The 25,802-nt window shown below is 43.9% G+C and overlaps 1 pseudogene; it reads right to left on the bottom strand.

Annotated features, from left to right (window-relative positions):
- Positions 1 to 6,109: 6,109 nt before the first annotated feature.
- LOC101411885 (destrin pseudogene) lies at positions 6,110 to 13,576 on the bottom strand (annotated as a pseudogene).
- Positions 13,577 to 25,802: the final 12,226 nt, after the last annotated feature.

Genomic DNA, 25,802 nt, shown 5'->3' with positions numbered 1-25,802 from the left:
TCACCTTGCAGACCAGTTTATCTTTCGCCAGGAGGCCTTGGGAATCAAACCTGGGCCTCCTATATAGTAGACAGGAGCCCAATCCATTTCCCATCACTTACTTGATAATGTTCTTTGATGCACAAAAGTTTTCAATTTTAAAGTAGTCCCATTTATCTGTTTTTTTCTTTTGTTGCTTGTGTTTTTGGTGTCCTACCTAAAAATCCATTACCAAATGCAAGGTCTTTAAGCTTTTTTAAAGGAGCCCCTCCCAGGGATTTTTCACAGTTTACCATCAGGTAAACTTCTGATAAAACTTCTCTGGAAGCTATTCCTCCCCAGAGTTCCACCTGACAGCAACCAATTTGTCTCTCCCCTTTCTCCATCTCCTGATTTCTCATAGTACTGCTCCTAGCTTTCCTGGAGTGCTCCTTGAGATGTAAGGACCTTCACCAACACTGGAAACATTCCTTTAAGGAATTCTCATGCAATATTTCTGGTGATCAAAATGAAACATCTGGTCATTTTAGTAAGAAGTTGTAGTGGTTCTGAAATACCAACTGGCTGAAGGACTCAAAGTTCTTTCTATAAGATTCTGTTTTTCCAAACTCATCAGAAGCCAGTCTGCATCTCACGGGCACAGACAATTAGTTATTTTATTCCAGAGAAAAAGGACGAGTCATGTCTGTGAATTAGGTATTCTTGTTCAGTGTGCTTGGTTCTCCTCACTTTGGGCATCTCTCAATTGAACAGGGAGGACCCATTCTTTGCTGGGGTTAACAGGAGGATCAGCTCTCTATGTATGTACTTATTTGAAAAAAATAAAATCTTTCTAGAATTTCAGGGCTGTTGAAGAGCCTGGACCCCAAAATCCTGTTTTAAGCAGAGACTTTGTGTAAGGCTCTGTGATGTTTAGGTTCATATGTAAACTTGGCCAGGTGATAGTGTCCAGTTGTTTGGTTAAGCAAGCAAGCACTGGCCTGCTTGTCACTGTGAGGGCATTTTTAAAATTTACATCATCAGTAAGTTGATTGCATCTGCTAACATCTACAATCAGCTGAGGAGACTGCCTTCAAAAGTAAGAGATGTCTCATCCAGTCAGCTGCAGACTCTAAAAGGAGAAGTGATAATTTCAGCTGTCAGAACAGAGAATTTCCAACTCTAATTCAGCCAGCCAGCTTCTCTTGGGGAATTCATTGAAAACCATCATCAGAATACCCAGTTTGCAGCCTGCCCCACAGAATTTTGATTTGTACACCCCCACAATTGCACAAGACAATTTTATAAAACCCTATAATATTTACAGATATCTCCTATTTGTTCTGTTTCCCCAGAGAATGCTGACTAATATAGCTTTGGTATCAGGAGTTTTTCTTGAGAAACAGAATCTTAAGGATGGGATTTCTGAATTGGTTCTGGGCTTTTTCGAATTGGCTCTCCATTCTGGTTGGATTCAAAGGCACTAATGGCTCTATTTCCAATAATCAAGATGGCACTGATAGTCCATGATATGAGTTGGCAACAGAGATATGTAAAATATCACCACTGGATATGGCTACTCAAATGCTTGTAAGAGGCAAGCTCTGGGTGAGAGTGTTTTTGACACTTAAAGAGAGTTTTGTGGAGTTAAAAGTTATAATGAGGTTGGCTGTTTGTTCCCAAATATGCTGGATACAGTTATAAAAAAAAAGGGATGAGATGAAGGCTTCAAATTTGCACCTTAAGCACCACATGAAGGAAATGAAAATTTCTGTGTGTCCTGCAAGAAAATCTTATTTTGTGTGGTCACAGACAAGATTTCTAAAAACCAGACCTAAAGTTTCATTGTGCATGTGGCTGAATTACAACATAAACTAAATTCCCAACCTTGCAGGTGTCAGCTGTTAAAGTGAGAGCATTGATTTGTAAGAATGGGATCCTGAACATTGGGAATGATGCAGTGGGGACATTAAACCCTAGATTCTGCTGTGTCTTTGTCAGATAAACCTCTTAAGGTCTGTCCTGAGGAAACGGCCACCAGACCTTCAGCCTGCCCTGAGGAAACAACTTCCTATCTGCCGTGAGGAATTTGCTATCCAACTTCCACAGGAACAGATAAACCCTATTGTAACTGATAAGCCTGTAACCACCTCCCCTGAGGAAACATCCCTCACTCTTCCATCTGAAGAAATTAACCCTTTTCCCAGGTGAAATTTCAACAGAATGCTCTGAGGTAGTTGACCTGCAAGATACATCCAATTCTTCTCATGATCCACTCCCACCACCCTTCTTTACTTCCAGATCTATAACTAGACTGAAGTCCCAACAGGCCCCAAAAGATGAAGTGCAAAGTGTGATCCACAATGAGGTGTGCTATACTTCAAAAGAACTGCATGAGTTTTCCAATTTATTTGGACAGAAATCAGGGAATGGATATTAAGGGTGTGGGATAATGATGGAAGGAATATAAAGTTGGATCAGGTTGAATTTATTAATATGGGCCCACTAAACATGGATTCTGGATTCAATATTATAGCTCAAGGGGTTAGAAAGGGCTCTAACAGTTTGTTCTGTTGGTTGGCTGAAACATGGACCAAAAGGCAGCTAATATCACCTGAGGTCAAAATGCCAAAACTGCCATGTATAATGCAAATGAGGGGATTCAAAGGCTTAGAGAGATGGGAATGTTAGAGTGGATTGTTCATGTAAAACCGGCTCACTCACTCTAGGAATGTGCAGAGGACACACCTTTTCAGCAGGACTGTAAAGAACAAGTTTGTGAGACTAACTCATTTTCCCTGAAGAGCTCTGTGGTTGCTCTTCTCTGTAAGCCAAGTATTACTGTGGGAATGGCTTTCACTGAACTGGGATCCTTAAAAACAATGGGGATGATTGGATCCTGTGTTGGCAAAAGCCAAGCGACAGCACTTAATTGCCAAAGACCAGGTGGTTGTGACTACCACAATGGACAGCAGACTCAAAGCACAATCAAAATAGTTGGAGTTGCAGGAACCTATGATGTTGGCTAATAGATCATAGGGTACCTAGAAATGAAATAGATGGGCAGTCTAAATTCCTATTTGATTTGTATTAGCAGAAGAGTTCTAGGTCGAATGAACAAAAGTCTAACTTGAATTACAGAAACAGAGGGTCATGGCCCCTTAATCAATTCCCAGACTTGAGACAGTTTACAGACCCAGAGCCCCTTGATTGAGGGGAAGGCCAGGTTCCCTTGGGAAAGAACCCTGTTAAACTGCCAAAAATTTATACTGCTAATCTTTCTCCCAGCCTTCCCCAAAGAAACCTACAGTCTTTTTCCAGGATACCTGTGCAAGATTCTGGCTAAAGGCTGCCAAGGGAATATACTACAAATGGGTTGGCATTTATGATGGTGATTTATTAACTTATAAGCTTACAGTTCTGAGACCATGAAAGTGTCCAAAACAAGGCACCATCGGGAGATGATTTCAGGCACATGGGGGCATTCTTCATCTCTCCTCTCTCTCCCAGGTCTTGTTTCTTTCAGCTTCTGGCATCAGTGGCCTCCCCTCAGCTTCTGTGTTCTGTTGATTTCCACTTCTGACCCCCAGGGCCTTCTCTATCAGCTTCTGGGGGTTTCTCTCTGGCTCTACCACTTCCAGTTTATAAAAGATTCCAATAAGAGGGTTAAGATCCACCCTGGGCTATGCCTTACTCGAGTAATCTAATCAAATGACCCTTAACTGATTCTAATCAAATCAAAATTTCACAGTAGGTTGACACCCTCAGGAATAGACTAATTTAAGAACATAATTTTCTGGGGTCCACAAAAGACTCAAACTACCACGCTGGTTCAGAAGCAACATTAATTTCAGACTCAATATGTTACTATTGTCCACCAGTCAGAGTAAGGACATATGGAGGCCAGGTGATTGTTGGAGTTTTAGCTTAAGTCTGTCTTATAGTGGACCCATTGGGGATCCATTCTGTGTTTTTTCCCCCAGTTCTGGAATGCATAATTGGAATAGAAAGAGTCAGCAATTGGCAAAATCCCCACATTGGTTCCCTGACTTGTGGAGTGAGGGTTATTATGGTAGAAAAGGCCAAGTGGAAGCCACGAGAACTGCCCCTACTTAACAAAATTGTAAATCAAAAGCAATACTGGATTCCTGGAGGGATTGTAGAGATCAGTGCCAGCATCAAGGAATTTGAAGGATGTAGGGGTGGTGATTCCACCACAAACCCATTCAACTCTCCCATTTGGCCTATGCAGAAAACAGGTTGATCTTGGAGGATGACCATGGATTATCATAAACTTAACTAGGGGGTTTGCAGCTGCTGTTTCTAGATGTGGTATCATTGTTTGAACAAATCAACACATGCCCTGGTACCTGATACGCAGCTATTGATCTGGAAAGTGTTTTTCTCGATTGCTGTTAGTAAAGACCACCAGAAACCATTTGCTTTCAGCTGGCAAGACCAGCAATATACCTGGTCAAGGTATATCAAGGGTATGTCCATTCTACAGCCCTATGTCATAATCTTGTCTACAGGGATCTTGATCATCTCTCTCTCTCACAAGACATCTCACTGGTCCATTGTATTGATGATATAATGTTGACTGGATCTAATGAACAAGAGGTAGCAACTACTCTAGACTTAGTAGTAAGGCATTTATGTGTTAGATGGAAGATAAATCCAACTAAAATATAGGGAGGTTACACCTTGGTGAAATTTCTAGTGTCCAGTGGTGTGGGACATGTCAAGATACCCATTCTAGGGTAAAGGATAACCTGCTGCATCCAGCCCCTCCTATGACCAAAAAAAGAGGCACAATGCTTAATTGGCCTCTTTGGATTATGGAGACAACATATTACTCATTTGGGTGTGCTTCTCTGGCCCATTTATGGAGTGAACAGAAAAGCTGCTAGTTTTGAGTGGGGACTGGAATAAGAGGAGGCTCTGTGACAGGTCCAGGCTGTGTGCAAGCTGCTCTGCCACTTGGGCCATTTGAGCCACCAGATCCACTGCTTCTGGAATTGTCTGTGGCAAATACAGATGCTGTCTGGAGCCTTTGGGAGGCTGTTACAGGAGAGTCACAGCTAGGACCCTTAAGACTTTGAAGCAAAGGTGCTGGGTGATGGCATCTAGTTGTTTGGTTAAGGAAGCACTGGCCTGATTGTTACTGTGAGGACACTTCATTGACTTAAGTCATCAGTAAGTTGGTTGCATCTATGGCTGATTACACTTACAATCAACCAAGGAGATTGCCTTCAACAGTGAGAGATGTCTCATCTAATCAGAAGTGATAATGTAAGCAGTCAGAAGAGAATTTTTATCTCTACTTCAGCCAGCCAGCTTCTCTTGGGGAATTCATTGAAGGCTTTCAATGAAGTTCCCAGCTTGCTGCCTGCCCTACAGAATTTGGTTTTGCACAGTTGCATGAGACAATTCTATAAAACCTCATAATATTACAGGTATCTCATGTTGGCTCTGTCTCCCTAGAAAACCCTGGCTAATACAGGCTCCATCCTTCCAGGTTGCTAATGCTCATGAGGGAAGAGTCGACTCTCCACTGTTTTCTTGCCCGTGGCTCTGATCCTTCAGTAAATGCGAGCAATCAGGAGTGTACAGGGTTAACAGGCAGAACCTTTCCTGAGACTAAGTGGACAGAAAACTCTCCTTTCTGGTCTGGCTCCTGTTCCATGTTGTTTGTTGTCTTTTTATAGCATTGGGCTTGCAAATTCAACATGCATGAAATTGCCCCATTTCTGCTGGGTTTCTTTGCCTGCTGTCTGGGTAAGCCACCATCAAGGTGGAGAGTAAGAAAACTTTGGCCAAGGGTGCATTGCCACAAAAGCAAGGTCCAGTCAATGGAAGTTAAAATACATTTCAGTTCAATCGCATTTTTTATAGTGATTATTGATATATTTGAATTTATTCTGCCATCCCTTTTGTGTATTCTATTTATCACGTGTTTTTCTTTTTCTTTTCTCTACTTTTGTTCTTTCCTGCCATCTTTTGGATGACCAAGCTTTCTTTATTCCTTTTTTTCCCTTGCTATTCTTCTTTTTTTTTTTTTTTAACTTTAGACCTTAGATTTATTTAGGGCCATTTGCACGAGCTTATAGAATAATTAGTTTACTCTAGGAGAGGACAAGACAGCTCCCCCTCAGTGAGACACTGGCCTGAATATATTTGCTTTACTTATATAGCAGGAGGATAGCATTAAAGATGAAATCTTTTGATTTGTGGCACTGAATGATGAAGGGCTTCCTTCAAAAGTCACAAGTAAGCATCCACCTAGGTTTTCAGCAATACAAGTCCGGCTGAGGTCTTCTAGTCCATTTGCTTGACATTGTGTTTTATGCCTTGAATTTTATTTTGTATTGCATCCTTGGAGCTCACATTATTTTTACTTTTCAGAGGCGGTAGTTCTGGTGCACACACACGCACATACACATACACAAACCCCATCTCTACTTTTCTGGTGTCAAAGCTTATATCATAAAAATCATAGTGACACTCTTTTTCGGGAAGCATTTCCGCGAAACGTTTGAAAGGATCAATTATGGTCATCCCAACATCTCCAACGAAGGTATCTTTGTCTTAAACAAGGATGCCCTTTTTGTCTGCCCTGAGACAAAATAATGACAGCCTTCTTTCTTTTCTAAGTTTCTTCTGGTCTGGAGCACTTCCAAACTTCCACATCATAAAAAAATACAGCATACTTCATCAGCACCTTGCACACATGAGGCCACATTTGCCTGTCGGGCACAGGGATACAGGGGAGGGAGCTGGCCAGCACGGAAGTCCGTGGAACATTCTCCTCTCAGCACTGGGATCAAGTAACCATGTGCTCACTGGGCTCTGAGCCTCAGCAGAGTTGCAACTCCTACTCTCTGGTTCATTGGACTTACCCAGGTCAGCTAACAGGGAGGTGAAGATGGTCAACCACCACACCAGGGAGCCAAGAGTGACTACAACTGCAAGCAGGAGAATTGCATCCATCATCCATGTGGGATCTAAGCCCCCTCTCGATATAGAGGTGGGGTGGACATCACCATCCCAGACTCCACAGGATGGAGGAATGAAATATGGATTAGAGTGGACTTACTGATATCTACTATGGAACTATTGTGACTAACAATAGAAGAAATTGTAGCATTGAGGTGGAGAAAGTGGCCACGGTAGTTGCTGAGGGCAGGGAGAGGGAAGAAGAGATGTGAAGTGGGGGCATTTTTGGGACTTTGAGTTGTCCTAAATGGTATTGCAGGGACAAATGCTGAAAATTATATATCTTGCCATAACTCACTGAATGTAGTGGGGGAGAGTATAAACTACAATGTAAACTATTATCCATGCGGTGCAGCAGGGCTCCAAAATGTATTCACAAAATGCACTGAATATGCCACAATGATGAAAGATTGATGTCGGTGTGGGAGGAGTAGGGTGTGGGGGGTGGGATACATGGGAACCTCTTATATATATATATTTTAAAGATTTATTTTTATTTATTTTTCTCCCCTTTTCCCTCCCCAGTTGTCTGTTCTCTGTGTCCATTTGCTGCGTGTTCTTGTCTTTTTGCCCGCTTCTGTTGTCGTCAGTGGCATGGGAATCTGTGTTTCTTTTCATTGCATCATCTTGTTGTGTCAGCTCTCCGTGTGTGTGGCGCCATTCCTGGGCAGGCTGCACTTTCTTTCATGCTGGGCGGCTCTCCTTATGGGGCGCACTCCTTGCTGGGACACCCCTGCGTGGCACTCCTTGCGTGCATCAGCACTGCGCATGGGCCAGCTCCACACGGGTCAAGGAGGCCCGGGGTTTGAACTGTGGACCTCCCATGTGGTAGACGGACGCCCTGTCCACTGGGCCAAGTCTGCTTCCCACTTATATATTTTTTAATGTAACATTTTTTGTGATCTATATATCTTTAAAAAAATACTATTAAAAAAAAGGATGGGGTGAGGGGGTGGGGAGTGGAAACCTCTTATGTTTTTTAATGTAACACTTTGTGGGATCCATGTATGTTTTAAAGAAAGAGATAATAAAAAATTTTTAAATTAAAAAAAAAATCAATTCTTACATAAATATACCTGCAGGCAGTTCTGATATCTTTGCTCAATGTTGATTCTTACATCCTATTTCACTTTTGTGGATTAGTTTTCTTTTTGATAAAGTTCATCCTTTCATATTTCTAAATATAAATAGAATAAACTCACCTATTTCAAACTATTTCAATACAGAGACTCTTAAATTGAAAAAGAACATCAAAATCCAGTCAACAATGTTTACAAGACACACACCTAGAACTCAATCTAAAAAGACTAAGCAATCAATGCGAAGTGATACAGCAAAATGAATATTAGGGAAAAAGAAGATAAAGGTCATTAATTAATGATCAAAGAAACAATCCAACAAGATGGAAAAGTCATGAATTTTTATGCCTTTAAAGCCCAGCTTCAAATACATACAGCAAAAAGTGACAGAATTACAAGAGGAAATTGACAATCGCACAGTGACAGCTGGAAATTTTAATGAACCTGCAGACACTGTAAGTTGCCCTCGTTCTCACTTGTAAACAGAAGCATCATTCTTGCAGAGTTGGGGATTGAATTGCTCCAGGAAGGCCTGAGGCTGGCACTTAGAAGTTCCCACCTAACATTCTCTGAGATTTTTAATTTTTCCTTATGCATGACCAGATTTCTTCCAAGTGAACCTGTTTTACCTGAAGTATGTTGGTCTCTTTTCTCCCTTTGAAACTGAAAGAAATCTTGGAGGTCTGCTCCAAGACCTCTGATGTCCTCTATTGGCATAATGGATTTTTTAAAAATAAAATTTTATTGAAGTATATCGTTCATACATGAACATATGTAAACAAAAGTGTTTAGTAAGGTTGTGAAGTTACAAAACAAACATGCGTATCATACAAGGCTCCCATACATCACCCCACCACTAACACCTTGCACTGCTATGAAATGTTTGGTACAAGTTTTGAAAGAATATTGTCAAAATATTACTACCAAATTCTGTGGGTTTGGGCGGGTTATACAACGGCCTGTATGTGTCATTGCATTGTCATTCAGGACAACTCCAAGTCCCAAAAATGCAGTGGCAGTGCTCCAAAGTGTTCATCGATTGCAATGAATGCCCCACACTAATGAAAGAGGTTGTTAATGTGGGGAAGAGGGGAGGGGTGGGGAGTGGGGCATATGGGAATCCCTTATATTTTGGGGGGTAGCATTTTGTGTAATCTAAGTATCTTTCAAAAAAATAAAAAATATATTACTACTAAGTCTAGCCCATATTTTACATTTTGTGTGTTTTCCCCCAAACCACCCGATTAATACCCTGTATTAGTATTATATATTCATTATAGTTGATGAGAGAATGCTCTTGAATTTGTCCTGTTAACCGCAGTTCATCTTCCACACCAGATTCCTTATGATATATTTGTGCAATCCATTCTAATTACAACTAATACAACTTAAGGATGATAGTAATATTGTAATGGTTTTGAAGCAATGGAAAAAATATTATGTTAATTCTAAGAGCCAACTGCGGTCACCCCTCGGGCTGAAGTGGGGTTTGCTGGCCAGGCGGGGGAGCGGCCGCGGTAGGCCTAATTCCAAGCCGCTGCCCCCATAATAGGGTGCCTGGTCGGACTCACCGCCACCCCTGAAGGGAGCTCGGCATGGGCACAGAGTGCCCTCGGGTCTCCCCTTCTCGGCAGCCATGCTTCCGCGGCCGCTCCTCCTCCCGGATGGCGCCACACGATGCCTTGTGGGGCGGCACCCTTCTTCTTCTTTCTCCCTGCGCAGGCGCAGGGCGGAAATATCCAGTCTGCCCTTTTCCCTCCCCCCGACAGCAGCAACAGCCAGGCGTGGGCAGGAAACTCCAGTCTGCCCTCTACCCCAGCAACAGCAGCCACCAATCCCTAAACCCTGCCCCTTCCCCCAGCAACAGCGACAGCCAATCCCTAACCACCACCCCTCCCCTGTCCAGTACCGCCCACTGACCTTTCTCCGGCAACCAATCAGAACAGGGCGTGGCTTCGACCAATCAGCCTTCCCCAGCCCCTATAAAACTGTTGCCTCTCCCTCAATAAAGTGGACCTGCGTGTTTACCTTGTCTCCGCGGTAGTTCTTCTGCCGTGCGCCCTCCAGTCCTGAGAGCCCCCGACAAGGGCCTGGCCTCCCTTGTCCCCAGTTCGTCGCCTGCTTCTCCGGGCGACCCCCTCGTCGCCGGCTTCGCCGGGCGACCCCGTCAGCCGAACCGCGCAACCCCTGTGAGACCAATCCCTCGTCTGCTGCCAGACCGACCCCTCGTCCCAAGCGGGATCGACCCCTCGTCCTGAGCTGGACCGACCCCTCGTCCGCAGCCAGACCCCACCTCTACCGACTGAGCAAGCCGCCGCACCAACAATAGAAGGTATGACAGGGTATGGAATTTTCCCTTTTGGAGGAATGCAAATGTTCTAAAATTGACTGAGGTGATGACAGCACAACTCTGTGATGTAAACGAGAGCCACTGAGTGCACGGCTTGATAGGCATGATGTCTTTTATGTGATGACCTCACCATGCTAGCTTATTGTTGTTCAAAGCAGCTTTGGGAAGAAGACAGAAGGAAATTGCCCATGGCCGTGATAGGTAAACATAGTGAGTTGAAACCACAGACCACATCAGGACCCAAACGCTGCCAGATTCCCTTGGGAGATCTAGTCTGGGAGCCATTCCTTCTCACATTTCCTTACCCTTCACTCCACCCAGCTCCTCCACTTTTCCTTGCCCTTCCCCATCCCAGCATCATATTCAAATTTCTGGACAGCTTACACATACCATGGGCATTCTGAAGACACTAATGAATGTATGCATATATATTTTTTTTCCGAAGACCCTAATGAATATACACATGCACGTGTGTGTGTGTATATAAAATATTTCTCTTAAATGAAGCTCTCTTTTTGGCATGTTTTTGAACGAACCAGGTCCATTCGTGAAAATAGTTTTTCCATTCTTTGTTCTAAGTCTCTTTAATTTCGTTTCTCACACTGTATTTGCTCTTGAGTGAAATTTACCTCTGAACTGTTGCCATGGTAACCAGGGGTTGTCTTATGGAAACAAATCCATGATATGTGAATAAATAAATGGGGATGAATGCTATGGATGGTAACTATATTCACCCTTTTTTTTTTTAGCAGCAATCCAGCCTATTAAAAGCCATAGTGATATTTTAACGCTCTTGGCAGATTTAATTCCATTAAGCGCTCATTCTTAGATATTTACCCCACCCCCAGAATCAAGTACCATGGTCAAGGAAATACATCTGTTCCTATTATCACTGGTGTTAGCCAGCTTTCACAATGGCCTCTGTCCTGACATACACATCCTTCATCATTTTGTTGGTGTGTGAGATCAATACAACATGGCAGTAGAGATGGAATGTCACTTCCGATAGGTCATAAAGTGACTGGCTTCTGTCCCCCTTGTGTTACTTGCATTTGGGGAAGCCAGCTGACACATTGTGAGGACACTCAGGAGCCAACAGAGAGGCTTGTGTGACCAGGAACAAAGTCCAAACCGATGGCCATTGAAGAACCAAGACCTGCTGGCACCCGTGGGAGTGAGCATGGAAGTAGACTCCCCATCACTGAAGCCTTCAGATAGGACTGCAACCCAGGCCAACAGCTTACCCACAACCTCAGGAGATACCCTAAATCAAGCCACTCAACATGCTGCTCCCAGGTGCCTACCACAAAGAAACTGTGAGATAACAATTGTTGTTTTAAGCTGCTTAGTTTGGGGATAATTTGTTACACAGCAGAAAAAACTAATATACCTTTTCTCGTTGCAAAAAAAAAATTTTTTTAAGGAATCTAATCTTCATTTTATTCAGGAGATACTTCTGGATCTTACAAAGTCTGAGGATTCTCCCCAGGAATGTTAATCTCACTCCCCAGACTAAAGGTTCTGTGAGAATGGGAACAGTGGCTTGTTGACCGCTGTATCTGTAGCGTCACATCCTGGCACATAGCATGCGTTCAGTAAATACTTGCTTGAGTGGTTGAAGTGATGCTGTTGTTAGACCCAGTGACTGCAGAAGGCACTAGCAGCGTGGTAGAGTCTCCATTGAGCTTGCACCCCGCCCTAGAAAGTGCTTTTCTGAACAGATTCTTTGCATCATCTAATTGCTCGTTTGCCTCTATTTCTTAAGAGTTAATAAAAAGGAATGAATTTTCGGCACCTATGACAACATCGATGAATCAAAGTAAGCATGCTGAATGAAAGAAGCCAGACAGAAAACATTACTACTGTATGAGTTCATCTATTGCAACTCTAGAAAATGCAAACTAGTCTACAGTGACAAAGTAGATCAAGAGTTGCCTTGGGATGAGGTCGGGGAGATTGCAAAGGGCATAGGGAAAATTTGGGGGTGATGGGGAAGTTCATTAAAAACAAAAAGAGCAGAGTGGGTCTAGAGGAGTTTTTCTTTTCCAGTCCTGATTCTTTCCACTATGTAGCATCTTTCTTTGGTTTCCTGTTGCTCAAAAAAATAAAACCCAAGACCTTCAACAACTTCAACAAAAATACATTTTTATTTCCAGGAGGCTATGAAATTGTTTATTGATGACATATGATAATAGATAGTACAAAAGCTTCATTTCCCATCTATATTTTTATCTGGTACCATCATTCAATTTAGATATTCTGTAGTATGTACCAGTAATCATATTTATAAGCAAACAAAATTCCAGAAATTTTGCTTAGGTGACCTTTTCTAATGATTATCTACAGGTCACAGCCCAGTAACTGTCAGTTCAACTATAGCATGCACTCTGAAGGCAAAAGGCTTCTCTGCCAAACAAGCAGTCTCTGAGATTGTAAATGATTTTTGCATCAAACCTGGCATCACCCCAAAAGAAATCTTACTTCATACCATTGAGGCAGTTTATTGAGATGGCTTCAGAGTACACTAAATTTATACAGCATGATTTCAATGAGACATTTATTCAACATCATTTTCAGAATATTATATGAATCAATCAACAGCATGGGTACAAAAATAAAAAATCTACATTAAAATCCATCGTTAGAATGCTTTACATTTTCCACAGAACAGAAACTAAAATAACTGTGATATGATTAGCTACAAACAAATACAATCCTTGAGTTTCTTGCCCATACACATGAGTGTTGTCTAAAGAATGTCTTCTATGCAGCAGCGAGGCCCTGCCACCACTGTAGTTGCCTGAGTGCCCAAGTCTGTTATAATCTGTAGCTTTCCTATCTCTTCTCCCATTCTACTCTCTTGGTAAGGTTTGCTCCCTGGCAGTAATTAAAGTCTCTGCCACTGCTGTAGCTACAGCTGCTGGATCCTCCATTGTCACCTTGGTTTTGGGGTTGGCCAAGTATTGACCTCCACCAGAAGGGCCAGAGCTTCTGTCTCCAAAGTTTCCTCCCTTCATGGGTCCAAATTTTGAAGACAGATGGTTGTAACTGACAAAATCATTGTAGCTTCCACCACCTCCAAAACTGCTTCCTTCCTTACCAAAGGCTTGATACCCATGTCCACAGACACCACGAAAACCACCCCCTCGTCTGCCACCAAAGCCGACACGACCTCCATGAACAAAGTTGTCATCCCACCCACACCACCTCCAGGACCACTACTGAAGTGTTCAGATCCACCTTGGCCTTTTAGACTGCATAAAGAACTGGCCATCTCTTGCTTGGACAGAGCTTTCCTTACTTCACCATCGTGGCCTTTCACAGTATGATATTTCTCTTAGTCACAGAGTCATGGTCACCAAAGTCTACAAAAGCAAAACCTCCCTTCTTGCCACTGCCGCGGTCAGTCATGATTTCAATCACTTCAATTTCCCCAGACTGCTCAAGATAATTTCCCAGGTGGTGCTCAGCAGTTCTTTCTTTAAGGCCACCAACAAAGAACTTTTGCTCTTAAGTGGGTACCTGCTGTTTGAGAGTCTTCTCCTCTTTGGGCCCACAACTCATGCATCCATCATGCCTGGCTGCATCTGCCCCCTCCACGTTGGCATATGTAACAAACCCAAAGCCCCTGGAGCGCCTGGTGTTTGGATCTGTCGTTACGACACCGTCAGCGATTGATCCGCATTGCTCAAAATGGCTCCTCAGTCTGTCATCGGTTATTTCAGAGCTCAATCCTCCGATGAAGAACTTCTGTAGCTGTTCAGCCTCTTTAGGAGACTGACTTACACATGACCGCAGTGGGAGGAAAGACTCACAATGCTTCCTCGGCGATGTACACGGGCAAAAAGGAGTAAGCTAAGGAACGTATTGCTGTCAGGGGGCGGTGAGGGGTTCCCTTCCCTCTTGTCCAGTGGGTTCTCATTTCTCGCCCTGAAGAAGTTGGTATTGGCATTCATGTAGCAAAAAGATGCTGTTCACATATTCCTGATTTGTTGATTGTATGATTCAGCCCAGCTGAGATTCGATGTCCACTGTTGGATGGGCATTCGGCAGCAGCAGGGTGGAGACTCCTCACCAAATAATCCGTCTCAACGTAGTCCCAGACCTGGGTTTTTGGCACCAAATGTTAAAGAAAAAATGGTGCTCACTGGGACATGGAGACTGAGGACTGCTGGCAGGCAGGAGTTTGTTGGGAAGCTCTCCCAGCGGTCTAATCCTCAGACCCCCCCCCCCCACCTGCATGGTGAGGGTCTCTATTTTTTTTTAAAGAAAGAAACAATTCTTCTAGAACTGCTTTGCAATCACTTGGTTTCTGACACAATGGAGATTTACTCAGCCAGTCCTTTTCCACGTAAAGAGTTTGTGCCCCATCTCAGATAAAATGGGCTCCCTGACTGCTTGAAATCAAAGGCATGACGCACTGGGTAGCTCCTCTTGGGTAAATGACCTCAGGTGCTCAATCTGTCAGCACCGGCCCACAGGGACCCAGAGCCCATGGCACCCCCCCAGAGTCCACAGCAGTGCCCAGACCCTGCAGCACTACGAGATGTGCTCATTTCACTCTACAGTCTCTGGCCCCTCACCTTCATATCAAGCTGAGGACAGTGATTCCAGTGGGTGGTTAGAACCTTCTGGAAGTCATTACTACACTTGGGTGGCTAACAACATCTTAACCATTCATAGAAGTAACAGCCAACCTTGTTAATAAAGCACACTAAATCCAAACTAAGTGTATCCCCAACTTTACTTCCCCTGAGCAAATCTCAAAATGCCCACGGCATTCCGTCTCACCCTATGAGAGGGGAAGTGTGGTGAGGGGGCAGCTGGAGTAGAGATAACAATCTTTTTTTTTCTCCAGTTTCCAAATGGTTATTTTATCAGATTGTCTAAACATTAAATTTATCCTTGTTTGCAATCCAAAATAGTTACCTGAAATTTGCTGTTTTGCATGTTTTCGTTTATTGTGTTTTTGTTTCCCAAACTTTTAGGCACAATTTTCTGGGGGTGTTCAGACTGCTCCCCTATAAGACGCAGCAATCCTAACTGACTATAGAGAAAATGTCTTACTCTGGCCAGTCTTCCAGAAACCTACGACCGTGTGAACTCACTGCCGAAGTCCTTCCCAGGCCTTCCCAGTGGATCCACCTCTGGCACACGGCAGGATTCAGGTGGCCTGGAGGGAAAACTGCTTTTGAAAATGCCTCGTGATCTGGACAAAGTCTTTGGTTTTGGGCCAATGATGACTATGACACGGAAGAAGTATCCTGTCCAGTTTTTCTAAGTCGCCACCAAGCAAAGACTGACATCTAAGTGGGAGAGGCAGGCACCTGTGTGCCAAGAAAGTCTCCTGTCCCCCAAACGACCTCTTCCACATTATTTCATTAATGCATTTAGTCACCCAGGAAGCCACGCATTCATTGCGCAAATATTTACTGACCATCTGCGATGATCCTGGCATTTTGCTAGGAAGAGCTCCAATTAATGAATCATTCTATGACTTAAGACTTAAGGTATGGCTCCCTCTTTCAATGCTACCGCCCAACCGGATGGGCCACATCATAGACTATTGCTGCCCTTGGCAACGAGCAACCTACAGTGTGATCTCCATGGTGTTGCGGGTGGGAAGATAGGGATAATGAGTCTCAGTTCTGGACTCGCGTGGTCAGTGACTTAAACAATCCTTTAAGCTTTCTGAGTTTTAATGTCTTTATTTGCAAAGCCCAGTACTTAGCACTGAAGTTTATTAAAACCTTGATGGATGTAGGGATGGGGAGGAGAACACATTAAAAAGGTGCAAATGCACACCAAAGTTCATAGAAGCATTGTTCACGACAGCCAAAGGGGGAAAACAAACCAGGTGTCCATTGACAGGTGAGTGGATAAACCAAGTGTGGTCTGTTCACCCAGTGGAATATTATCCAGCCGTAGAAAGGAATGAAGTTCTGATACCTGCTAGACATGGTTGAACCTTGAAGACAGCATGCTGAGTGAGAGTAGTCAGATATGGAAGGACAAATGTTGTGCTATATGATTCCACTGATGGAAAATCCGGAAGAGGCAACTCTATAGAGTCAGAAAGTAGATTAGTGGTCTCAAGGGGTTGAGAGGAAGGAACTAGGCAGTGACTGTGTAATGGGTATGGGGTTTACTTATGGGGTGATGAAATTGTTCTGGTGCAAAGTGCCACTGAATTGCACACTTCATTTTAATTTTTTTCTAAGATTTATTTTATTTATTTATCTCCCTCCTCATTGTTTGCGCTCACTGTCTGCTCTCTATGTCCATTCCATTCATTGTGGGTTCTCTGTGTCTGCTCATCTTCTCTTTAGGAAGCACCAGGAACCAAACCTGGGACCTCCCATTGGGGAGAGAGGAGCTCAATTGTTTGAGCCATCTCTGTTCCCTGCTTTGTTGTGTTTCCTCTTTGTGTCTTCTTGTTGCATCACCTTATTATATCAGCTTCCCACACCAGCCCACCACACCAGCTCATTGTCTTGGTAGGAGATACCAGGAATTGAACCCGGGACCTCTCCTCTGGTAGGGAGGAGCTCATTTGCTTGAGCCACATCTGCTTCCACAGAATTGCACACTTTAAAATGGTTAAAATGGTGAATTTAGTTATACGTACTTTACCGCAATAAAAAAGGCTTGATTTTACCATTGGGACAGAAATATGCAAAATACCCAATGAATGAAAGTACTCAGGTATCTTTGATTAAAATAAATTTTAATTTATTTTGATTAAAATAAATTGTGTGCTTTCTGCATCAGATCTGTCTTACAGACTTCCACTTCTTTGGCTGAATTATTTCCCCCCATGTGTACTTTACCACCCTATCCCTGCATTTCCTTCCCCCAGGTGAAGTGTTGTGTGATCATCTTTGAACAGTTGTTTGCAGCAAGTCTGGAGCTGGGAAGGAGAGGGCCACAAGCAGAACATGCTGCATTTATTTCACCTTATTAAGAAGGAAAAGTTGGAAGGAACCTGGACTGGGCCTTGAAATCCTACGTGTGTGTGGCTTAAGGTTGATAGAGTCAATGTTCAGGTTTGACCCTATTGTCTTCTGCTGCATTTGCCCACTGAAGGTCATGGAGAAAGCACACAGCCCTGGAAGAACCCAGGAGAGTGAGGGCTCTGACTGAGGGGAGCATGGAGATGGTGAAGTAGCCTTTGCCATAGGTGACATTTACCCTCAAATTTAGGAGCACTGGTCAGGTCCAGTGAATGCTGGGGTGGATGCAAATAGACACATGTCTTGCCATCCTGTGACTGCCAGTCTCAGTGCAGAAGCATCTGACCTGGGCCACACAAAGGCTCTACCAGGGCTACGTACAGCCACTCCTGGTGGTCCCCACAGCTTTTCTTTTGTCACACCTCCCCTCCTTCATCTCCAGCCCCCAGAACCCAGAGGGACATTGGTGGCAGAAGCCACCGGTTTGGGCTGTTGTACATAGAGCATCCAGCAGTACAGCCAGCTGAGCATGAGTGAGCAGAACCCAGAGTGGGAGACGTGAAGGGCCTGCTCAGAGTCCAGGTGAGACCCGGAGAAGGCACCCAGAAATACTGGAAGATAACGTTGAGAAGGGCTGGGGCCTGCACAGAGGCCAAGGGATGTCCAGGTGAGTCATGGAAGCCTAACCTTCTTTTGCAGTCTCAGGCAGCTGAGATGGGGCATTTGAGCTACGTTTGAATATGCCAGTCACAGCATCACAGAAGCGGATCCTCGGTTTGGGTGCCTCCCAGTGCACACAGAGAGCCGAGCTCCATAATGTGCTACCAAAAAGAGCACACAGAGAGCCCAGCTCATCCCAAAATGGCCCCAGGTGTCCTCTCTGGGCTCCATGGTCCTTCCTGCTGGCCTGAGCTCACTGATCTGGGTGGATTCTGGCACAGGCTGAGCCAATCCTGGGTATTTAAAACTGTTCAGGGAAGTGGACTTGGCCCAGTGGTTAGGGCGTCCGTCTACCACATGGGAGGTCCGTGGTTCAAACCCCGGGTCTCCTTGACCCATGTGGAGCTGGCCATGCGCAGCGCTGATGCGTGCAGGGAGTGCCCTGCCACGCAGGGGTGTCCCCCGCGTAGGGGAGCCCCACGCGCAAGGAGTGCGCCCCGTAAGGAGAGCTGCCCAGCGTGAAAGAAAGTGAAGCCTGCCCAGGAATGGGGCTGCACACATGGAGAGATGACACAACAAGACGACACAACAAAAAGAAACACAGATTCCCATGCGCTGACAACAAGAGAAGCGGACAAAGAAGATGACGCAGCAAATGGACACAGAGAACAGACAACTAGGGTGGGGGGGGAAATAAATAAAATAAATAAATAAATCTTTTTTTAAAACACAGTTTAAAAAATAAAAAATAGAAAAATAAAACTGTTCAGTGACTCAGAAACTGAGGATCATTGGAACAGGGTTATATTCAATGCGGTTTTATGATCTCCCACTCTTGAGGTTCTGGCAGCTTCTTCTTGCCCTTCCCAAGGTTTAATTTTTCAGTTATTGCCTTTCTTTCTATGAGCAGCACCTATTTCTTTTCCAAATTTCCCTTTTTGTGCAAAGGCTAGCTAGAGTTGGTGTCTGTTTGAAGCCAAAGAAATGTACTGAATACTGATACACACCATAGGGCTACTTGATTAAGCAAGATGATATATGTAAATTCTCTCTATTTTATTTTTTAAGATTTATTTATTTATTTATCCCACACACACACACACCCATTGTCTGTTCTCTGTGTCCATTCGCTGTGCGTTCTTGTGTCTGCTTGTCTTCTCTTTAGGCGGCACCAGGAACCAATCCTGGGATCTTCTGGAGTGGGAGAGAGGCGCTCAATCTCTTGTGCCTTCAGCTTCCTGGTCTGCTGGGTCTCTTACTGTCTCTGTTCTGTGTCTCTTTTCATTGCATCATCTTGCTGTTCCAGCTCTCCACATGGGCCAGCTCTCCACACAGGCCAGCATGCTGTGCAGGTCAGCACTCTGCATGGGCCAGCTTGCCTTCATCAGGAGGCCCCAGGAATTGAGCCCTGGACCTCCCATATGGTAGACAGGAGCCCAATCATTTGAGCCACATCCACTTCCCAAAAGTTCTTTTTACATAAAGGTTTATAGTGTAGGTTTGATGATTATGTGGATCTCTGATTTTAAACCATTGACATACACACGGCCAGGACTTGGTGTAATTAGAGAGTTTTGTGTCTCTCGCTTGTTGGGTTTTGTCTCAGTCCTACTTTCTTTCACACTCCCAGTTATATTTTGGAAAAGAAGAACCTAAGGTCAGCACCACTACTGGTGGGGTTGGCAGAGAGGCTTTGGGAGAGCCGCCCCCAGTTCCTCAATGGAGTTGAAATATGGAAGTTAGATTTGTCTTTTTGCTCTTACTGCAGAAACAACTTACGAGTTTTATTAATGGAATGCCAACCAAAAGAAAAGAAACTGCCATCTAGACAAAGAACTAGAGAAATTTAAAGTGGGAAATCTCCCTGTTTGATAGAAATGTTTCCCTTTCTCTCAATATTTTCCCTTGGGCAGAGTTTATTCATTTGCCAGGCACCTCTTTAGAGTATTCATGAAATCAGATGCTTTCACTAACATTTCTTTCTGTCAGATAAACCCAGATCCGTTCTCCCCTCATCTCTTCCTTCCTGTCTCCTCTTTTCTAGAGATTCATGGTCTTTGCATGGTGGTTTGGAGTTCTCCAGTTGGAGTCAGAACAAATGAATTTAAAGTCCTGGCTTCATAAATCCTTGGATTAATTAATTCTCTAAGCTTTAGTGTTCCAATCTTTGAAATGGGGATAGAGTTGCAATAAGAGTAAAATAATGCATGCCCAGAATCTGGTACATAATAGGTGCTTAATAAATGGTTAGCTATTATAATTTGATGGGTAGTAAGGAAAAATATCTTTAGAATTAAATAGATGAGAGAGCTATTATGAATACCTGAACCTGACCACCTCTCAGTAGTGAATCTGGGAGTCTGCACCAGTCCAAAGGGCAGACCGCCATGGGCTAATTTCCATCACATTTTCCTATGGAAACAAAGGGAATCTGTTGTTGCTGCAGCAGCTCCTTGAGCCACATTCCGAACAAAAACTTAGTCTGAGTCAAATGTCTCTTTGTTTGTAGCAATCTCTTACCACTGCTTAAATTGCCATTCCAGCAACCATTTAACCTTCTACCAAATAAGTCGATCTCTTTGCACCTCTTTAAATGCATGTGCTCATTTTGACATTGGAGCTGAAGAATCAATATCATGTCTATTGCTTCTCCTCATTATTAGCCTCATTTCTTCACTGTATGACTGCTCGAGTTATTCTCTAAGATTGGTGCCCAAATTCTGTGAGAGAAGGTCTCACAGGCTATCACCAATTGTTGAAATATTAAAGGGGCCAGCTATTTGAAATGTCTGTCTCTAGGAAAAATATTCTCTACTTTAGTGGGTGGTGATTTTCCAAGGAAAAGGCTGTCCCATCATTTGCATAAGGTGTCGTTATACCTTGAGACTCATGGCTGATCCCTAAATGTGTTAGCCATCAGGTCCCAGGGTGCTATCCCCTTTAATTTGACTGGATAGAAAATTAGGACAGACTCCTCTTTCCTTTCTCCCTTTCACAGACTCAGACTCCATTGAATTCTGATTATTCCCTGGTTCCCATCTCTTAAAAGAAGATGAAAATCCATGTAGCTTTAAAGGGACCTAAGTCCTTGGGTAAAATCCTGAAATTTCCCTGGCACCTTCACATCAAAATCTTTTATTTTCAAATAAATGTGACTCGTGGGCTATTAGCCCAAACTTCGACCATCCTGGACTGATTTAATAGGACTAAAGATCATTTCAGTGTTTTCATTGTGCAAATGTCAACACACACGCTTGATTTATTGGGCAGAGTATCTGCTGTTCAACCTTTGTTCTGTGATACTGTGACTGCAGCCACTTTCAGTCGCCAAGTGACATTCACTCGCACGTAAAAAAAATTATCATTAAGACTCTTAACTAGGTCTTTAAAAACCACATCCAAGAATCTTAGATTTTTGTTTCTCGGGTGATAGAAATTTACATTAGCTCCATTTCATTCAACAATCTTTGTATTTTTGAGGTGAGCTCGGGACAGTACAGAATGTCAGTTATCCCCATGTATACAGATAATATTAAAAAGAGAAGACTGCTTAAGCAAATGTTCAGCTATTTATACATCAATAATATTAAGTAATTTAAAAGAAATGTCATATGAAATGCCCAGGGAATCTCTTAACAACACTAAAGTTGCCATCTGATAATACACTGTCTATTTGGCGCTAACTTCTTCAAGGCATGTGTCTATTCCTACCACAGCGCAGTCCAATCAACCCCTCCAGTCACAGACCTGTCACTTGCCCCCGGCAGGTCTCTGACAAGCTCAGACTCCCAGTCGGCTCATTTCCACTTTGTTTACCTTCTAACCCAGTTAAAGGTTTATTAGCTTAGCGAGGCTAACGATTTTCCTCTCAGTGACAATCAGTCCACAGTCCAGAGATGCACACGCAGTGTCTGACAAAGCTCCTTTTCCACAGATGCCTTGGTCACCTTTTCCTCAGTGCCCCCTGAACAAAGCCCCCCCTCAGTCAACAGTGGGCTGCAGACCACGCATCCCGGCACCTCTGCAGAACTTCCAACTAGAGCAAAAATGTCGTTGGCACAATCTATCTGAAGATTGGGAGGAATTCCTGAGGGGAATGCTTACTCAAGACCTAGTATTGACCAACAGGGAGGAAGAGTAGGTGGAATGGAGCTAAAGAGAACATTGGGAAAAGCTGACCACAAATTCTGAGCTAGCCAAGGACCTCACCAGTCACAGGGGGCGGCTGAGTACTCCAGGTTTTAGACAAGTGGATTTCTGAGTCTCATTTTGTAGCACAAGCTCCTTGAAGGGAAGACATTTCAAGGAAAAGCTCTATTGCCTGTGTGTGTTGAAAGGAAAACAGAGTGACCCTTTTAGTCCAAATCAAACAATCCTAATGAGGAAAAAAGGAAAAAAGTGTTAAAGGGACTTTGATAACTGAGATTAAAAATCAACCCAGGAGAAGCAGACTTGGTCCAGTGTATAGGGCATCCGCCTACCACATGGGAGGTCCATGGTTCAAACCCCAGGTCTCCTTGACCCGTGTGCAGCTGGCCCATGCGCAGTGCTGATGCGCAAGGAGTGCCCTGCCACGCAGGGGTGCCCCCGCGTAGGGGAGCCCCACGCGCAAGGAGTGCACCCCGTAAGGAGAGCCACCCAGCGCAAAATAAAGTGCAACCTGCCTAGTAATGGTGTCACACACACAGAGAGCTGACACAACAAGATGACACAACAAAAAGAAACACAGATTCCCATGCCGCTGACAACAACAGAAGCGGACAAAGAAGAACACGCAGCAAATGGACACAGAGAACAAACAACTGGGGCGGGCTTGGGGTGTGGGGGGAAGAGGAGAGAAATTAAAAAAAAAAAAATCAACCCAGGGGAAGTTGATGTAGCTCAAGCAGTTGGGTACCCACCCACCACATGGGAGGTCCTGACATGACAGGGTGACACAACAAGTTGATGAAACGAGAAAATACAATGAGAGACACAACAAGCAGGGAGCAGAGGTGGCTCAAGTGATTGGGTGCTTCCCTCCCACATGGGAGACCTCAGGTTCAGTTCTGGTACCTCCTAAAAAGAAGACAAGCAATCACAGAGTGCACACAGTAAGTGCACACAATGGGGCAAAGGGGGGCGGGAATAAAAAAAAAAAATCAACCCAGACTAAATGCAGTGTGGGATCCTGGACTGGATCTTAGAAGAGAAAAAGAACATTCCTAGGAAAACTAGTGAAATCTTATCTGCAGTTTAGTGAATAGTCATGTGCCAAAGCTACTTTCTTAATTTTGACAAACGTACCATGGTCATATAAGATATTAACATTAGGGGAATGGGGTGAAGGGTGTATGGGAACTCTGTTACAGTATTTCTAACATTTCTGTAAATCTAAAATTTTCCCAAAATAAAAGCTTATTTTTAAAGAGGGAACACAGAATGGAGCTGGGCACACTCCGAGGATGACTACAAGAGGACCACAATCCAAGGCAGGATCAGGAAGCCCAGTTCTAGCATGCACCAAGGTCTCCTAAACCAAGACGAAAAATTGGGGTGATATTTGGAACAAGAACAACCATTTGAAAAGTGGATGGTGCGATGTTGACAAACAACAGAAAATAAGCCAAGCTGTTCCTCCATTGAGAGTGAGGTCGAAGGAGCAGCATCTGCGGGAACCAAAGGCGAAGACAGAGAAAGAGACAGAAGTGGACTAGCTGTTCTACAAACTGACAGTGGCCTGGCCAGGACGAATTACGTTCCAGCAAAGTGAGAGAATCTTGGAGAAACTACGGAAAGCGGGGGCAGTGCCAGGGGACTGGAGGTAGAAAAACGTGCTGCTTATTTTCAAAAAAGGGGAGAAGGCAGATTATAAGTCAGTGGGTAGATGTGGCTCCTTGGGAACATTTTGACACAGATAATCAAATACGACACAGATAATCAAATACACGGTCTGTGCAAGCTAACAAAGGGAAGGTGTAATTATGGAAGCCCTTTGGGGTCACCTAAGAACAAGGGAGGCCAGACAAACTACAGACCTCGTGTTGGATAACATTACTAACGTCAGAGGAGTGATGGGCATGGTGCATTTGGATTTCCAGAAGTCACATGACAAAGCCTCTGATGATGTCATTCTGGACACAATGGCAATTCCAAGACTGATTAGATGGTAAGTGAATTTAGTACCTCGAGAGTGCAAGTTTACCTGCAATACCTACCAGGAGAGAATGGTCTCCAGTGCTCAACCTGTTTAATGCTGTTTAAATCAATGTCTTAGATGAAGCCATTGTGTCACTACATATAGATTGCCCTTGGCTGTTTATCACAGAAACCCAGCAGGAGTGGTTTAAACAAGTAGGGGTTTATTTTTCACCATTACAAAATGCCTCATGCTGTTCTAAATGTCCCAGGACTCTTCTATCTTTTCCTCTGTCATCTTTTGTGTGTGACTCATTCTCATGGTGCCTCAGTGGCAGCTTCACCTCTAGCCAGGTGTCCACATTCCAGGCAGGCAGTAGAGGAAGGAAATGATGAGGAACAAGAGGAAACATCTGTAGCAGGAAAGGAAGACAATTTCAGAAATCCCCAGCAGAATTTCCATGGGCCAGAATTCTGAATCCTCGCTCCAAGGGAGGCTGGAAAATAAAGTTCTTTGGATGAACATTTAGCCACCTGATCAAAATCAGGGTCTCGTTAAAAAGAAGAGTGTTCACTGAAGATGTCATGCTTATCTATATTAGGGTGCTCATCTTCCCCCCTAAACTCACTCCACCCACAGAGTCCCCATCGCAGCTGAGGGATGCTCCATCATTCCAGTTGATCAGGCTTAAATTGTTGATTTCAGCCTGAACCTTAACCTCTTCCTCTCACAACATCACATCTAGTTCCTCATACACCACATCAAAGTATATCCAGATCTGACCACTTCTCAACATTGCTACTTCTTTTATTTTGGTTCAAGCCACCATTACCTCTCACCTGGGTCACTGCAATAACTTCCTAAGAGGTCTGCCTGCTTCTCACTTTGTGTTCCTATAGTCTATTCTCACTAGAGCATTCAGAGTGATCCTTTATAAAGTCAGATCATAATACTCCTTTTCTCTAACCCTTGGAATGGCTCCCCATTTCACTCAGAGTCAAAGTTCTTAAAATGACCTAAAAGGCCCTGAATATTCTAGTTCCCTGTTACCTCTCTAACTTCCTCTCTCCTTTGCCTGCTCAGTCCAGTTACATTTTGCTATATTTTGTGACAGTAGATATTTGGAAAAATAAATTGTTGTGGGTAAGTTGTGAATGGTCTTATATACCAAGATAAGGACTTTGTACTATATCACATAAATAAGAGGGAGCTATATAAAATCCAACATTTGATTCCCAAAAGAAAAGAGATGGACTGATGATTGAAAATGGGGTCAAAATGTGATGTACGGAAGCGGATGTGGCTCAACTGATAGAGCATCCACTTACCACACGGGAGGGTTCAGGGTTTGATACCCAGGGCCTCCTGACCCATGTGGTGACCTGGCCCATGCGCAGAGCTGCCAAACGCAAGGAGTGCCATGCCATGCAGGGGCACCCCAATGTAGGGGTGCCCCATGCACAAGGAGTGTGCCCCATAAGGAGCGCTGTCCTGCGTGAAAAACAAAAAGCACAACCCACCCAGGGGTGGTGCTGCACACATGGAAAGCTGACGCAGCAAGATGACACAACAAAAAAGAGATGCAGTTTCCTGGTGCCACTGAGGGTGCAAGCCGACACAGAAGAACACACAGCAAATGGACACAGAGAGCTGGGGGGGAGGAGGAGAGAAATAAATAAAATCTTAAA

The sequence above is a fragment of the Dasypus novemcinctus genome, chromosome 22 (genome assembly GCF_030445035.2).
Source record: "Dasypus novemcinctus isolate mDasNov1 chromosome 22, mDasNov1.1.hap2, whole genome shotgun sequence".
Lineage (NCBI taxonomy): Eukaryota > Metazoa > Chordata > Mammalia > Cingulata > Dasypodidae > Dasypus > Dasypus novemcinctus.
Note: the sequence above shows the minus strand (reverse complement) of the source record. Positions and strands in the feature narration are given on the sequence as shown.